General features: G+C 38.5%; 1 protein-coding gene across 4 annotated transcripts in view; it reads left to right on the top strand.

The window, feature by feature from the left end:
- Nucleotides 1-15,789, top strand: part of LOC134546356 (uncharacterized) — a 68,925-nt gene extending 53,136 nt beyond the window's left edge. Inside the window, exon 11 of one of the 4 annotated variants that reach the window (XM_063389142.1) lies at nucleotides 3,499-15,789. The gene's annotated coding sequence lies outside the window, so the exon portion shown is untranslated. The remainder of the gene's footprint in view (nucleotides 1-3,498) is intronic. The other 3 variants (XM_063389141.1, XM_063389140.1, XM_063389144.1) reach the window with 3 other exon arrangements.
- Nucleotides 15,790-17,279: the final 1,490 nt, after the last annotated feature.

The following is a 17,279-nucleotide window of genomic DNA, read 5'->3' as shown; positions in this document are numbered from 1 at the left end:
TCTATGTGCACTTCAAAATCTCAGGAAAGCGGAAAGATGAATTCAAGGATATTCAGGAAATGTTGGAAATGGAGACCCACAACATTCTTCGACCTTGTTTCACAAGATGGCTGGCTCTCCTACAGTGTGTGGAGCGCTTGTTAGAGCAGTGGCCTGCACTGATAAAGTATTTTTATAATTTGGATGGGAAAGAAAGCAAATCAGATTCTGTTTATCACATTGCCAGTACTTTACACTCAGATTTGGATAAACTTTACTTTTTTTTCCTTCAAGCTGTACTGCCAAGATTTTCCAAATTCAACACTTTGTTTCAGCAAGAAAGACCATACATCCATAAACTCTATCCTGAAATGTGTGTGCTGCTCAGGCAATTTGTTGCAAGCTATGTGAAATTTTCAATAATTCAGGAATGTGGTATCACTAAAGTAGACGATAAGCGTGAAAACCAACAGCAAGATGAAGGAATTTTAATTGGTCACAAAATCAGAGATTTCTTGGAATCCTGTAATTTAGCCACCGAACAGAAAAAAGATTTTTTTGGGAATTTCAGAAAATGTTATCAGACAGGAACTAAAGAGCTGTATCGCCTCCTGCCTCTTGAGGATGATGTGTTAAAAAATATTACGATTTTTGATCCCTGCAACAAGCCATCAGGAGACTGGCACAAAGTAGAGACAGGTTTCCGAATGTCATCGGGCCAGATGACATGGACAGACTGAATGATGAGTTAATATCTTATTCATTATGGGAACCGGTACCAGCCTTACCAAAACAGGAAATAGATTCCTTCTGGCAGTGTCTCTCAGCGCAGGCAAAATGATGTGGTAGTTTCCCCTGTGCTCTCAAAACTTGCAAAAACCTTGTTAATACTACCCCACAGCAATGCTGCTGTGGAAAGGGTTTTCAGCAATCTCAATATGGTTAAAACTGTTCACAGATCGTCAATGGAATCGCCAATGTTATATGTGCTGTTGCATTGCATAATGAGAACATCTGCAGGTCTGGCTTTCAAGCCCACTGACGAGATGCGGAAAAGAGCATAAAACATGTAAAAGCAGTTAATGTTGTGAAATACATTTGTTTTTTAAACTAGTAAATAACTTCAGTTGTATGGATGTATTTATGGTTTGTAAATAAGGAAAGCACCAAAGCCTATACTGAAGAGAAACTTTTTAAATTACTTTTCATTTTATTGTGATACCAACTATTAGTTTTTGAATGTAAGTGGCAAATCTTAACAATTATTTACATTCATTTGATTTTTTTTTTTAAATTATGTTTTGGAATGCAATGTACATTTAAAATAACCGCGAAAAATAAATTATGTCAATTACGTCTATAAATTTTACAGGATTTTAAAATGCTGTAAAGAGGATTTAGGAACCTAATTTGGTGGCAGGCCTGCATTATAACATGTAAATGAATGTCATCTGCAATACAAAAGCATTGAGGTTAAGTTACATAACCTCTAGTTATTTTTATTTCAATTCAGTCCCAAAACGGTAGTGGTTGAATCTTGCCCACAATTGAAATACAATACAAACTTATACACATTAATTAAGGCCCTTTCTACAATGACATGGTAGACGGATCTCACGGAACAAAGTTTCTACAAGAGTATTCAGATGGACACAGGCCCATACGGATTCACTTAGCTATTTCTACTAAAATTCACTACAAATTTGACACACAAATAAATTACAATTAGGCATTGGCATTTAACTTAAATTCTTATATTTGGATCTTCTTGTGGTTGATTCACAGTATGTTTTAACTAGGACTTAACAGTTAATTATACAAAAAGTACACACACACATATATATACATATTTAAATTTCATAATTACGTTGTTTTAAAACTTTATAAAAGTAGAACATAAATATTAAATACACCAATCCCTCACTTTGCATGACTAATGCATTCCTAAAAATGTTTGTGTTATTCAAATTCGCTTATTCTGAAGCATTAGTCTCCATACATAGCAAGGCTAATTTACGTAATGTGTTCCAAAATGTGTAGGGAAATATTCTTTACGTAATATAAATTAATTGAATAACACTCAACAATAAATATGTCACACCATTTATCTTTATAAGCCTACCATTGAATACTTTGCATGACAAATATGACACCGTGTAACTGGAGAGAGGTGGTTATGTACGTACTTATTGTCAGTCAGATGGTTGGCTTCCCCACCCGGACTTGACCAACTCACGTCACATACCTTTCTACTAACTTCCCAAACCATCACTGCACTGATAGTGAAACCGATATTACCGTTTAGATATTTACAATTTAATTTTTCAAAAATTAAAGTGCTTAGTTCACACCAATCTTGTCAGGCCTATATTTTTTTTTTTCGTTGCACCGTTCCTAAAAACATTTTCCATGTGAATCATCTATTCACTTCTTTTCCGGTATCTAATGTCAAATTTATTCCCGCTAGGATAACCTACAGCATCAGACTTATATAAACATTTTGACAGTCCTCATTTTGTACGATTGTATGCACAGTGAACTTGCTTAAAGTGCAACCAACATAAGCGTGGCCTTCATGACAAATTGCACGCCATAATACTTCTAGTTTTGTCTCAAATACTTTAACACGTTGCATTATTACACTCTCACTTGGAAGCCATGATTCCAATATGATTCTAACTGCAGGTGCTTGCGTACGTATAGTTGCTGGCAGGCGAATAGGCAGACGTTGCTTTGTGTTTGGTCATGCGAGTTACTTGCCATTGGCTAAACTGAAGTTCATAACGGCCCGGTCTATGGCCGGGCGACAATGTTATGGCCCGGTGGCATACATGAAGATGTAAAATATTTGGTCCTTTACACTCAATAGAAGCAACTGAACTTGCCATAGCTGATATTTGGAGGATAGCTGATAGCGTAGTCAAACCTGCGTGTGCATCTCTTCCCCCCTTGTATAGCTTAACTGTATGCCAAGGTACATCTCTTGTTTACCGAGTTGAAGCAGACTTCGTGGCATTATGCCCGACTTTTTTTTTGCCCGAGGTGATTTCATGCTAATTGAAATTTATATACATTCTATTCAAGACTGGGGCAATAAAATTAACATCGCTGTAAATGAATTCGCACATTTTGAAGACGTGCTAAGTGAGGATATGGTGTATTGCCATTCATTGGTGTCAAACATCTTTGCGATTCCAATTATGTAAAAAATTTTGTTTGTATGCAAATTTGAACAAATATTAAATGAGTAAATTTTATTTCATTATGTTGTAGACTGCAGAAAATTACAAAAAAAAAGCTTGGTCAGACCATTTCATGTGGCAAGAAAAAATTATTGCTACATAATTGTTTGTGATCACAGTATTTGTTTATCAGTGTAATGTTGTGTTAAAATGTTCAATACAATTGCATGCACCTGCCGTTAAGTTATCTGATAGATTTGATTTATATTAGCTTGTGAGCATTCGATATACGTGTAATGTATAATATTCAACAAATAAATTATTCTTTTCTTTACAGTAACCAAAAGTGAATTGGAGAAATATACCGAGGGGCAGACCAGCATGTTGGGTACTAGAGAAGCAAGTTCTCAGAGATCACTCACAAGAAGTAACACCAATTCAACACCGAACAAAGTACAAAATGGAAGAGTTAATTTGGAGCAGAAGGATAGCACAGATAATCAAGCATCCACGTTGGTGGAAATGAAAAGAATGATGAGTCAAATGCATAACATTGTTCTGCAATCTAACGCAACGGTTGTTCAGATACTGAAACGAGTTGAGCAGCTTGAAGAAAAGATTGACAGCCAGCTTGCAAAGATTGTACATTTGGATGATCAAATAAAACAGATTCAGCAAAGTAGGCTTCCACTGACTGGTGGACAACAGACAGTGAATGATTTCCTGAAATTGAACACACAAAAGTACTGAAAAAGGTTTTACATAAACTACAAGAACTGACAGTGGCAGAAGTTTCAATACGGTTTAGTAATGTCAAACAACTTAAGTCCAAAGCTAGATCTTCCAAAAACATTGTAATTTCATGTTGGAAATTGTTCATCATAGAGAAAAAATTGAATATGTTGCCAATTAATTTATGGAGAAAAAAATGGTCTAGTACATTTTTTAAAAACTCGATTGTAATTTTTACCAAAAATTTCTGCATCTTAAACCATCAAATGTTATCTTAGTTCTTGTGCACTAAGAGAAAACTGCACACCAGTTCAGAACCTTGCACTTAGCTTAAAGGATATACTACACTATAAGCACGAGCAAGCATTGCACTTATCCCGCATCACTAACACAAATACACTCCTGCCTCTTGGGCCTACATTAAGGAACAATCACAGCATTTGCCTGGAGTGATTTCAGGAAGAACAAAAATCAGGATGTATCAGGAGTCTAGCCCAGGTCCTCTGGAATGGAGACCCATTTCTTACCTTTGAGCCAATTTTCTTCATATTCCTCTTAGCAGCATTATTTTTATATATTTATAATATGTATATATATGATAACTTAAAATTTTACACACATATTGGGGAATAATCAAATAGCACTTTTTATTACCAAATATGGTTTCAATTTTATGGTGCTTGGTTTTTAATGTCGACTTCTTGCTACAACCAGATTGCCTTAATGTACAAACTGTTGGTAGGAAGGTTCATTTTTTTCCAAATGATATTCTAGAATTGCTACGATATTTAGCACACCATAATTTATCAATTATTTTTCATATATATTTTCTTTTTTTTTTATTTTGCAGGTGATCAAAATTAGGTTAGGCATTAAAAAATAGTGTGTGCGGTGTACACTGAATAATGTATTTGTATAACTCTTGTATCACTACTGTGTATTGTACCATTTCATAATTTTTAGAAGTAAAGAAAATACATATGTATTTTTAAGTATGTCAAATTTATAATAAAGATATTTTTAAAAAAAAAATTCTAATATCCACAATGCCTTTACTCCATTATGCATTGCTTAGACAGTGTTCAAATTGGTGAGTTGGTTAATTAAATTTTTTTTTTGAAAGTAGTGATAGTTGAATCCTCACTATTGTACTAAATGTGTCTTCCACTGGATAGCTCAAGATAATTACTGAAATTTTACAAACATGTCAAATTACTTGGATATATGGTATTGCTTTATGTTACTGTTAAAAATGATTTCAAGAAAGTTACAGCTGTAAGCCAACATTTTGTATATAGTTCAACTTTTATGCAGAGTCCCGCTATTCCGAAAATCCACCTTTTCCGAACAGAGTTAAGTTTAACTTAAAAACAGGAGAAATTAAATTAAAAAGACATTTATAAAAAAAAGTACATTTATTGTTATACAAAGAAGTTAAATAGACATACATACAACTTATACTTGATGAAAACGCCTGAATTGGAATGAAAGCTGGTTACTCACAGCACATGTCGGCTCCATTTACATATACAATTCTGTATAATTATTTTTAATCACTGCTAAACAAAAAAATAACTAATTTATACGCACAAGAAGTAAAACATCAATTATTTTTTCTGACGAGCACTAAATCGACTTGACACATTGCGGCATGAACGTATCATTTGGTGTTGATGAAGCGTGTTGTTCGATGTAGTGTAAGGCGAGGTCAAGAACATTTGCAGTGTCTGTGTGTGTGATATGAGTTAAATTTTAAGCGTTCACCTCCTTGCTTTCCTCTGAGTTGATCTGAGCTGATGAGCCTTGCACTATACAAAGAAGTTAAATAGACATACATACAACTTATGCTTGATGAAAACGCTTGAATTGAAATGAAAGCTGGTTACTCACAGCACATGTCGGCTCCATTTACATATACAATTCTGTATAATTATTTTTAATCACTGCTAAACAAAAAAATAACTAATTTATACACACAAGAAGTAAAACATCAATTATTTTTTTCTGACGAGCACTAAATCGACTTGACACATTGCGGCATGAACGTATCATTTGGTGTTGATGAAGCGTGTTGTTCGATGTAGTGTAAGGCGAGGTCAAGAACATTTGCAGTGTCTGTGTGTGTGATATGAGTTAAATTTTAAGCGTTCACCTCCTTGCTTTCCTCCGAGTTGATCTGAGCTGATGAGCCTTGCACTATTGCTACGATGTCTTCGTCTCCGCGAAGCGAGACTTTTGGTAGGCAAAGCCTTAAAATTCAGTCCGGTTTCATTCGCGTTGTAAACTTGCTGCTGTTAGCAGTTTTGGGATGAACAAGGTCTTTAAATTATTTTAGGTAGTGGGCAACTGCTACATTGTCAGCTGACAGCTTCTCCCCAGCAATCTTGAGCTGTCCTTTCTTCCAATGATCCAAAAAACCACAGCTAGCTGAAAATGAGGAGTCACCATCCATAAGCTTGTTTAGTTGAAATACCTTTCTGTCTTTCTTGAGTGAACCACAAGAATAAGGCCTCATCAAGTGTTTCATATGAAGAGAGCTATGAAGAGAGCGTCATTTTTTTGCCATTTCAAGATTTTTTTTCATTTGAAGCAGAACAAAACTGCTCAATTTTAACATGATTTTTTTTTCAGTCACTAATCGTTGCTTTTCTGACACCATATTCGAGTGATAATTAAGTAGCACTTTCTCCCTTGTCCATTTTATTTTAACATAAGTTTTTCTTTTAAAGTACACGTAGAACGACTTCATTTACTTGCCATGTTTAAGGTTTAACAGATTTTTTTTTCAGTCACTAATCGTTGCTTTTCTGACACCATATTCGAGTGATAATTAAGTAGCACTTTCTCCCTTGTCCATTTTATTTTAACATAAGTTTTTCTTTTAAAGTACACGTAGAACGACTTGCCATGTTTAAGGTTTAACAGCTGACATCAAGGACTAAGAAAATAAATAAAAAAGGCACAGTGACTCAGTAAAGTAACTCAACACTCACGGAACAAAGCTTTACAATAAATCTGTAATAAGCGCACACAGTTCATCAAACTCCGCTAAAGTAAACACTGACCCAGATACAACTAGACAGTGCTCAGTGCAGTGAGTCATGTGTTTGAACACGGGAGGGAGATAAATAGGTAGGGCGTCTGCGCTGAGTCGTCAAAGGTCCCCTTCCCTTCCGAGTTTCACTGAACCTGTTCACGAGCTGATTAACACTGTATAGAGCACACTCGCAGATATCCCCACACTTAATTTATGCTATAACAAGTCAATACGTTGATATTATTCATGAAATCCACCCATTCCGAATTTCCGCTAAAACAAACAGTGTTCAGTTCCAATTAGTTCGTAAGAGCAGTACTTTACTGTACTTAAAAACTAAATTATGGTTGCAAAACAAGTGAAAACATAAACAAATATAAAAATATCATCAGTGTGTCCGAAACTGCAATTTCAAATATTCAGAGTGTAACAAATCCAACAGCATACATTATGTGACAACATTAGGTCGAAATGAAGGGCGGTTCGTGAGTGTGTATTAGCGGAAGGGCAGTGACCTTCAACCAGAGTAAACAAAGCCCCCATCCTCCTTCCCGCAAAGGCTTACGCATTCCTCTCATCTCTGTTCCCAACTATGATGAGTCAAGACAGTGCGTCACATGCAACTGCTGTGTCACCTGTTACTGCGCAGCCCTGTGTTTTGTGAGCCCTTGTGAGTGGTGTGTAGTGTGATTTTTTACATTCTGTGCTTGTTACTGCTGTTGGTCATCATGACAAGCAAGCGTAAACATAACTCGTATACATTAAAAGAAAAACTGGAAGTGCTGAAAAGACTTGACAAAGGTGAAAGTACCACTTTGTTATCGAAAGAATTCGGTGTCGGCAAAGCAACCATTTCCGATTGGAAAAAGAACAGAGGTAAAATTGAGCAGTTTTGTACTACCACAAGTGAAAAAATTATTGAAAAACGTAGCAAAACGACAGTGTCTTCTTACGAAAAATTGGACGAAGCACTTTTTTTATGGTTTACCCAAGAAAGACAAAAAGGAATCCCTATCACTGGCCCTCTGATTCAAGAAAAAGCGCTTCAGTTGAACACGCTCATAGATGGTGACGCATCATTTACGGCTAGTTGCGGTTTCTTAGACCGATGAAAGAAACGATATGGAATCAGGCAGCTTACAATAACTGGTGAGAAACTGTCAGCGAACAACGAAGCAGCTATTGAATACCTTGAGGAGTTCAAAGATATAATTTCTTCCTACTCGCCACAGCAAGTTTATAACGTCGATGAGACGGGACTTAAAGCATTGCCTACCAAAAGTCTTGCATTACAAGAGGAACAATCTGCACCAGGGTTTAAAAAGGATAAACAACACCTAACTGTGTTAGCCTGCAGCAACGCTTCTGCCACAAATAAGCTTCCACTGATGGTTCTTGCCAAATCTGCAAAACCACGCTGTTTTAAAAACATGAACACACTCCCTGTATTTTACAGAAACCAAAAGAAAGCTTGGATGGATCGTGTCTTGTTCCAAGACTGGTTTGAAAAACAATTTGTGCCAAAAGTAAAGGCTTTTAACAAAGTAAATGGATTGCCTCCTAGTGCTTTGTTACTCATAGACAATGCTCCGGCACATCCTGAATAAATGCAACTTGTTTGCAGTGATATCAAAGCCATTTTTCTCCCACCAAACGTCACTTCAATTTTGCAACCAATGGACCAAGGAGTTTTGCAGGCTTTGAAACAGAATGACAGAAAAATGCTACTTCGTAGTCTTCTTGAAGAGAATGAAGAACTGGCAATCTTGCATAAACTAAAGAAAATCACCAAAAAAGATGTCATTTACTGGGTAGCAGAAGCTTGGGAGAAAACAAAAGGAATCTTTACAGAAATCATGGAAAAATTTCTGGCCTGATTTAGAGTTTGTGTAAACGGTCTTCCCCCGCCAAAATAAAAGTTTGAACTTCTTCAGCTAGTGAAACAAATTGTACCAGGTTGCGAAAATGCAGAAAAGTGCATTGAAAAGTGGATGGCCATTGACGACTGTGGCCACAGATGAAGATATCGTAGCAGCTGTGCAGGGAACGTCAACTGATCTCGATGCAGACAACAGTGAGGAGGAAGGGAATGCGCCGACTGATGTTGTTTCTCATACTGCCGCAGCCAGTGCCCTTTATCTGGCTTTGCGCTACGTCGAGCAACATGCCGATGCAACCCTAACAGATGTTATGCTTATGCGGCATTGGCAAAACATTGCATCTTCAAGCCGATTTAGTGCATAGCGTCAAAGGAAGATTACTGACTTTGCCTCTTAGATAATGGTTTGCTTTTTTACATTTTGTTTTGTGTCAATCCTGTACAGAACATGAATTCTACATATAGTATGTAAGTAACAGGGTTCATACACGTCCTGGATAAACCTGGAATTTCAAAAAACTGTTTCCAGTACTGGAAATGTCCTGGAATTCGCAAATAATTGTAAATTGTCCTGGAAATTTTATCAGTATCCTTGAAATTTTATTTAGCACACACTGTGTTACAGTAAAACACTTGATTAAATAACTTAAGTTTCCTTTAACTGAAGTAAATTCTCCGTCCGTGCAGCATGTATTGTAATCAAATATAAATTCATAGATAACCTGTCGTGAAGTAGACGTTCATCTATAAACTAAAAAGGCGTAATATACGAACTTGCACTTTAAAGCGGTTTTTTTTCATTGTAATACTCTTAGCAAAAAATCACAGTTTCCTTCTTGTCACAAATCATAAAAATATATTTACAGCTGCAAAGCTTTCAAGTTGATATTTTCCTTTTTTTTCCCATGAATCCAAAGGTATTAAATAAGTGTTTATATACGCCACATTCTCCACGTAAATGATTTTATCTTTATTTACTTTCACATTCGGCCCGATATAGTAAGTAATATTCTTATGTTCTCCAAAATTACGTTCCAAAGTTGATCTCGGTGACATTAATTTTAGTCATGAATTTGAGTTACTATAGAGCATCCCACTCATAGATCGCAGTGTGGAAGTAAATGGGTGCATTCTCTCTCTCTCTCTAACACACGCCGATTGCCGTTAGCGCTGTCCTTGTTTCTTCATGCGTTGTTGCCAAATATCAAACAAAATTAAAATTTTAATTTTTGGACCAAGGTTTTTTTCATATTGTATAACATCGAAATATGCATCATGCAATGCTTATTTTGAATACTTAACAATATTTTAAGTGTCCGAAAAAATTAAAAAACATGACTTATTCACTGTGAACTGTTTTGAAGTATTCAGAGATGTTTCACATAAAAAAAAACCTACACGTGTATTTCATTCAGATTTTTTTTATTAATAAATTAATGCCTTAGGATGCCACCGAACAAATGTTAAGACAAAAAATGTACAGGTTTCACTTAAATAATTTTTTTAATATATTGTAATGCATTTTTTCACAAACTGACACGTCAAAAAGTTGACCAGCGGAAAATTTCTTTTCTATTAAAGATAGATGGGGGACGAAAGCGTGAAAAATGTTCACAATGAATTGAATTAGTTTTCAAAAGCAGCTCCATTTCATTGCCTCTACAGTTTCGGTGGAAATATCTGTTAAAGATGTGTCTTATCAGTACAAGAGCGCGCTGCAATAGAGGTTTCTCTCACAAGCTGCTGTCGTAAGAGGAAACAGGGTCGTGTGTTTAGATAAGTGGGGTCCTGTCCTGCAAGCAATTTCAAATACATGGCTTCCTTAGTCAACTATGTATTTCCTTAGACACACATTTCTGAAAACCTGCCTGCCAGTTAGTATCGCGTCTCGCGACGAAGCAACGCGTTGTGTCCGGTGACTCGTTACAGTTATAATTTTGACAAATTATATATTAACATATGTGATTTTATTTTATACATTTATTTTTATTACGTACATATAAAATATTGAAGATAGAACACCGAAAAGAAATTATATCGGTAGGCTACGCTGGAGGGAGCGCAAGATTGTGTTGAATGTATTTGAGTATTTTTCAAAAAATATGAGTGTGTGCAATGCAATTAAGGAAGCTTCCAAAGCAACCGGCTGTTCCGAACGAACCATTTACAACATAAGAACGGAACTGCAGCAACATGGTACCCTAAGTACGCCTGGTAAGGTAAAATCAAAAAGGAAAGAAACAGAAAAATTGCCGAAAACAAACTTACGATGGCATTGCGCAGAGTGGGCTACGGCGGATCGTTCACACATTTTTGTTTACTAACATTCCTCCCACTTTAAATGTCATTTTAGCAAAAGTGAATAGTGACCAATCACTGCCAGATTTCTCTCTTACCACCCTGCATAGGTTCCTTCACGACATTGGGTTTGAGTATTTAAGAAGAGGAAACAAGGCAGCATTCATAGAACGTGACGTCATAATTCGGTGGCTGCATACCTACTTGAGAGAAGTAAAAAGATTTAGGGATTTAGGAAAACCAGTTATCTATACAGATGAATCTTGGGTAAATGTGGGGCTCAGTGTGGAAAAGGCATGGAAAGATACAACAGTGAAGAGTGCTCGGCAGGCAGCCATTGAAGGCCTTAGTTCAGGCCTTAAACCTCCTACAGGACGAGGTGCACGTTTTGCATTAGTGCATGCAGGTAATGAGGACGGTTTTGTTCAAAATTCTGCTCTTACTTTCTTGTGCAAAAAGAACACGCTGACGCTCATGAAATGACTGCAGATGGGTATGAAAAGTGGTTTGCCGAACAACTTTTGCCAAACACTCCAGAGGGATCTGTTATTGTTTTGGATAATGCGTCATACCATAGCAGGATGTGTGAACCGATTCGCGTGCAACGTTGGCGTGTGGGGGATATAAGAAACAGGGTGGCCACTCACCGGGAAAACCAGGATTTATCAGGGAAATCACGTTGATCGGGAATTATCAGGGAATTTTTTTTAAAACCGGGAATTTTTTGTGTCCTGTATATTTCCGCAGAGCTGCCAACCATTACGGATTTTCTGTAATTATTACGGATTCAACACGGAATTACGGAACATCGCTGGTTTATTACGGAAACGAGGCTTTGTGCTGCATGGTAACGGAAAAAAAAATTCCGTTTCTGATGTGCGTGTTTCGTGAACGTAGTTCGAATACATCACGTGATTGCGCAGATAACGGAATTAATAAATGTGCGCATGTACTGTCGAAATAAGTAGATTAATTCTTGTGATTTGTAATATAAATTGTATGGTATTACGTCCTTTGTACGATACAACTAGTACATATTCTCTGACTTATCGTTTGTTAGCTACTTACATCACGATAATTTTTGTACGGTACTTTGGCTAACCTGTGTTGTTTTATTTACTTTCTTGAAAGCCATTTTTTTCATCAATGTGTTTTTGTCGTGTCTACAGACGTGAAACCTTTTTATGTTGTTCAATAGTGTTGTGTCTTCAGTACCGGTTGTAGAAATGAAGCGTGTGACAGAAAACAATGTGTATCTGGGGCAAAAAAAGAGAATGTTATTCTTCAGAACTTTTGACCAAACTATTCAAAAGAATGGCCATGCTTGTCATTTTAAAATGTTTCGGAACGCCACGCGTTTTGTAATGTATGCACGTGTGACTTTTCGATTGCACATGGTGGAAGGGATGACTGTAGACGGCATATTGAATCAAAGAAACATGCAAAACATTTTAAAGCCGTGACGAGCAATAAATCTATATCGTCGTTTTTGGCTACATCTGAAGAAACTAAAGTAACAAACGCAGAGTTATTGTTTACAAGTTTTCTGGTAGAACACAATTTACCGATAGCAGTAGCCGATCATTCCGGTAATTTGTATAGAGCTATGTTTCCGGACTCAAAAATTTCACAGAAATACAGCTGTGCGAGAACAAAAACATCTGCCTTAGTGGAGTATATGGCTGGTGAAACTAAAAGTGAAATTGTTGAATCTTTAGTAAGTGGACCATTTGCTTTAGCTATCGATGGGAGTACTGATTGTAATGCAGTGAAGATTTATCCATTAGTTTCATTTTTAAAACACTGTACTGTTATCACTTGTTGAGAGTACAGACAACACATGATATGGTATTTTCTCTGTGCTGAATAAGGTATTTGAACGTTTTGGAATTTCTTGGAAAAATTGTGTAGCGTTTGCATGTGACAATGCCAATACTATGATTGGCACAAACAAAGATGTGGTGTCATTTGTTAAAGAAAAACATCCCGATATTGTTGTGCAAGGCTGCTCATGTCACCTCATTTATCTAGCTGCTAAAAAAGCCAGTGCACAGCTAACAATTAGCATTGAGACATTTTTGGTTAATATTTTCTATTACTTGGAAAAAAGTTCAAAATGCCAGAATCATCTCAAAGTGTATCAAGAGGTATGTGAGGCAAAGTCACACAAAATCTTGAAATATGTTAGCACACGTTGGCTCTCTCTCCTAGATTCAGTTGACAGAGTGCTGGAACAATGGGAGGCACTAAAGCTATTATTTTGTAGTGATCCTGAAAAGAGTCTTCAACTTCACAGTATGAAAATGTAAAATCTCTAATGCAGGATCCACTTACGAAACTTTACTGTTATTTTCTTAGCAGTTCACTTCCTGTTTTCAACCAAGTAAATTTATTTCTCCAACAGGATGCTCCTGTGATACATGTATTGCGGAGAAAACATTTTGGTTTATTGACAATTTGCTTGTTTGCTTTATCATTATCATCATTATCATTTATCATTATCATAAATGAAAACTGTAGTGTGCATTTGAAATTGCTGCAATTTGTAACAAGATATGCTAGTGTGTATTTAATTAATTTTTATTTGTTATTTGTGAAGAGCCATAAAACAAAACACAGACTGCAGGTCATTGAAAGGGATGCTATAATGTAAAGTGACATTTAAAATGTATTATGTTATTTAACTAACTTCCGTATGTATATAATGAAGAAAATACAGCAGGGTGCTAAAATGTGAGTAATCTCTTTCTATAATATTATATTATTTCATCAAAAGTATGTTTTTTTTTTTTGTAATTGTAAATATCAGGGAAATTTTGAATTTTTAATCAGGGAAATCAGGGAAAAATCAGGGAATATTTTTGGTGACTGTGAATGGCCACCATGAGAAAGTGGCTCACGGAGAAAAGCATTCCTTATGATGTCAGTATGATTAAGCGGGAATTGCTACACATAGTAGGACGAGAAAGGCACAAGTACAAGAAATACAAACTTGAAGAAATAGCCAAATGCGTAGGTCAAACTGTACTTTGCTTGCTCCTGTATCATCGCGAGCTAAACCCTATTGAAATGGTATGGGCCCAAGTGAAATCGTTCGTAAGACTGCATAACACAACTTTCAAGGCACATGATATGGAGTCCTTAATAACAAAGTATCAAATGAAAACTGGAAAAATTATGTACAAACTGTGAAAAACATGGAAGAAGAGCTGTGGAGAGCTGACGAACTTCAAGATGACGAGGAAATATTTTTGATAAGTTTAGCCTCGTCCAATTAATCCCAGTCATCTCCATCGCCCCACCCCATTCTTCTGGTCAGCTCTGTGCTACTCTTATGGAAGGGGTAACAACATTGGTCAGCGGTAGCGATAGTGATTAAAAGGTATGTGATGTTATTAATATCTTAATCAAGTTAACATTACATTTATCGTATAAATTCCTATGAACTAAATGTGTGTGAACAGATTCTTGTTGTAAGTTAAAGTTAAAAAAAATTTCCTTATCGGCACAGCCTAAAGGCGCAGGAAGATTTTGATGATTAAATTTCTTTACATTAGAAAAAAAGGGATTTTTATATGCTTAAACCCATATTTTTTCCTTCCCTTTGCAGTAATGGTTGCTACAAAAATATTTTAATTGAATCATGAACATAATATGTAAAATGTATGAAATAAATATGATAGATCATGGTACAAAATTTTGAATTATTTTTCTATCCTTCTCAACACCAAGCATCTTATCAAACATTGTTTTAGACAAAGTTTTGGAAAATAATTATGATATTTACAAACAATTTAAACAGATTTGATAAGGTGTCTACTAAGGCAGTCATGTTTTTTTTTTGTCTGGTGAAAATTTTTTTCAAACTCGTGCAATTATGGCTGGTCGTATCAAAAATTTATTTAGAAAACATTTTTTGGCATTAGGTACTCAGAGTTATCATACGTTAAAACGGATGTGATATTATTCATATTATGGGAGTTATTGCGATTTTTCTGTTTTTCAAAAAATCTTCCCCATTTCGACCCAATTGTTCAGATTTTTACCATAACTTACTCGACCGAGAATTTCCATTACCGTATTTTATTTATCATTTTAGACATGACTTGTCCAAAAATACGGCATTTATCGGGCCCATGAAAATGTGATATATATTGAGGGCTACTCTGCTGTGGATCCCGACAGTCTCTGATGGAACTGGGCGCCACCACGTGTAAGGGCACGTGGACCCCGGCTAAACCTCTCTCTCAGGGTGTGACGTGACCCGAGCGAGGCGAGTTACCAGCCCTATTTCTGTTGCTTGGAGTATTGACTGACCCTGCCTAGCCCGATCTTAAGGCGCCGGGTACGCCTCACACCTAGCTATAGTAAGGAAGTACCACGTGGTCAGTAAAGAATACTCACAGTACTAGATTTTATGCCTTTTATTCCTTCCGCCCGATCTCACATACATGATTACGTTACACTGTTAAAATGCCGAGGCACGGACCAGATTAGATGAAGTTAGCTCACTCTCGTGGCTACACACAAAGTCTCTACGTAGGAAGATTAGTGAAAGCCTCTAAGCGAGAAATACGATTAGTTAAACAGCCCGCCGGTTGAGAGACGCCCCGGGGATAAAATGAAAAGGTTTTTGGAGATTACTTTACATGCCAGAATTACTCGATCAAAGTTTAGCAAGAGATGAAGTCCCTGGGTTGCAGACGCGTGCGCTCCCGACCGGTGGTGATGACTGACTCACTCGAGCGCAGCGTCGCTTGCGCTAATATCGTGCACCAGCGATTGCGCCACGCTCGGGCAGGGTTACTCAGCGGCCTCGTGCCTCGACGGTGGAAGAACACAGCAGAAAGTTCTTATACACTAAGGTGGCTCTTTCGAGACCTTTCTAGCCTTGTCCAAGTCTGTGCCTGTTCAGGTTCGCCCGGGCAGCGTCCCTAACTCTGAAACACAGCGACACAAGTGACACTGATGACACACCCAGCACTGGGACTAGAGAATAAGAATTATAAAGGAGTGTATATAAAATAAATTCAGAAAAGGGGCGTCGCACTGACTCGAAATGCCTCCTTGCAGTCTGGCACGCAGTTTTAACACACACTTCCACACACGCCCATGTCCGTCGGTGGTGGACAAAAAAAGGGGGGGGGGGGGGGAACGAAAAAGAGAGGAAGGGAACGACGTCTGGCCAGGCTCAAGGGGGCGGAGCCCCGGTTGACGTCAATTGCCCCCCTCCGAAACAGCCTGGCATGGCGACGCTTCCCTCCGCTTGCACCGGCTTTGGTCACCCTCATTCCGTGCGCCGTCACCCCCTCCCCTGACTGGCGGGGGGCGTGGCCGGAGATTGTACCGTGGTGCGGGTGTGGGCACTTCCGTCGCGGCGTCCACCGACCCGCCCGCTTCTCTCTCGTCATCAGTCGGCTCTTCCACCCTCACACTGAACGTGGAGTCCGCTAGAGAATAGTGGAGGGGCCATAGCGGTTCTTCCGGTGATCCGGGTCTACTCTCTGCCTCATCCGGTTCCCATATGAGTGGTTGTGGCCCAGCTTGGCCTCCTAACCCTCCGCCCATGTCATTGAGGAACCCCCTAAATGGAGAGACCTCGCCTTCCGAGTCCTCTAACATCTGTCGCGGCCGGGTCCCCGCCGCCGCAGCAGGTGCCTCCAGCCTTGCCTCTACTTCCGGTAAACCTCTAAACCCGCCCCCTTCAGTGTCCGTCGGGGTTGACATAATCGGCCATGCGGCTTCTCCGCTCTCCGTCTCTCCTGTTTCCTCTACCCCCTCCGCCCCCTCTCGAAGCGCCGCCACTCCGCTCGCTGTCTTTTTCCCCTCCTCCGCCTCCTCTGGCCGCGCCTCCCCTCCGTCCTTCGGCCCCTCCGTCCCTTCAGCCCCCTCTGCAGCCAATGGCCGCGCCGCTACCCCCGCTCTCCGTCTTCCCCGTCTTATCAGTCTCTTCCGCCTCATGCGCTATTCTGATATCGTCCCTATGGTATTTGGCGGCCCACTCTGAGGGCAGTTTGATGGTGACCATCGTAGGGCCCGCCCTAATGACAGGTACGGGGCCTATCCATTTGGGCGCTAGCCCGGCACAGTAGTTCCGGTGCCCGGCGGAAAGCGGGTGCAGCCTTGCATACACCATTTGCCCTGGGTTCAGGTCGGGGGGTGGGTGTGGGGT

Source organism: Bacillus rossius, chromosome 1 (assembly GCF_032445375.1).
Source record: "Bacillus rossius redtenbacheri isolate Brsri chromosome 1, Brsri_v3, whole genome shotgun sequence".
Taxonomy (NCBI): domain Eukaryota; kingdom Metazoa; phylum Arthropoda; class Insecta; order Phasmatodea; family Bacillidae; genus Bacillus; species Bacillus rossius.
Note: the sequence above shows the minus strand (reverse complement) of the source record. Positions and strands in the feature narration are given on the sequence as shown.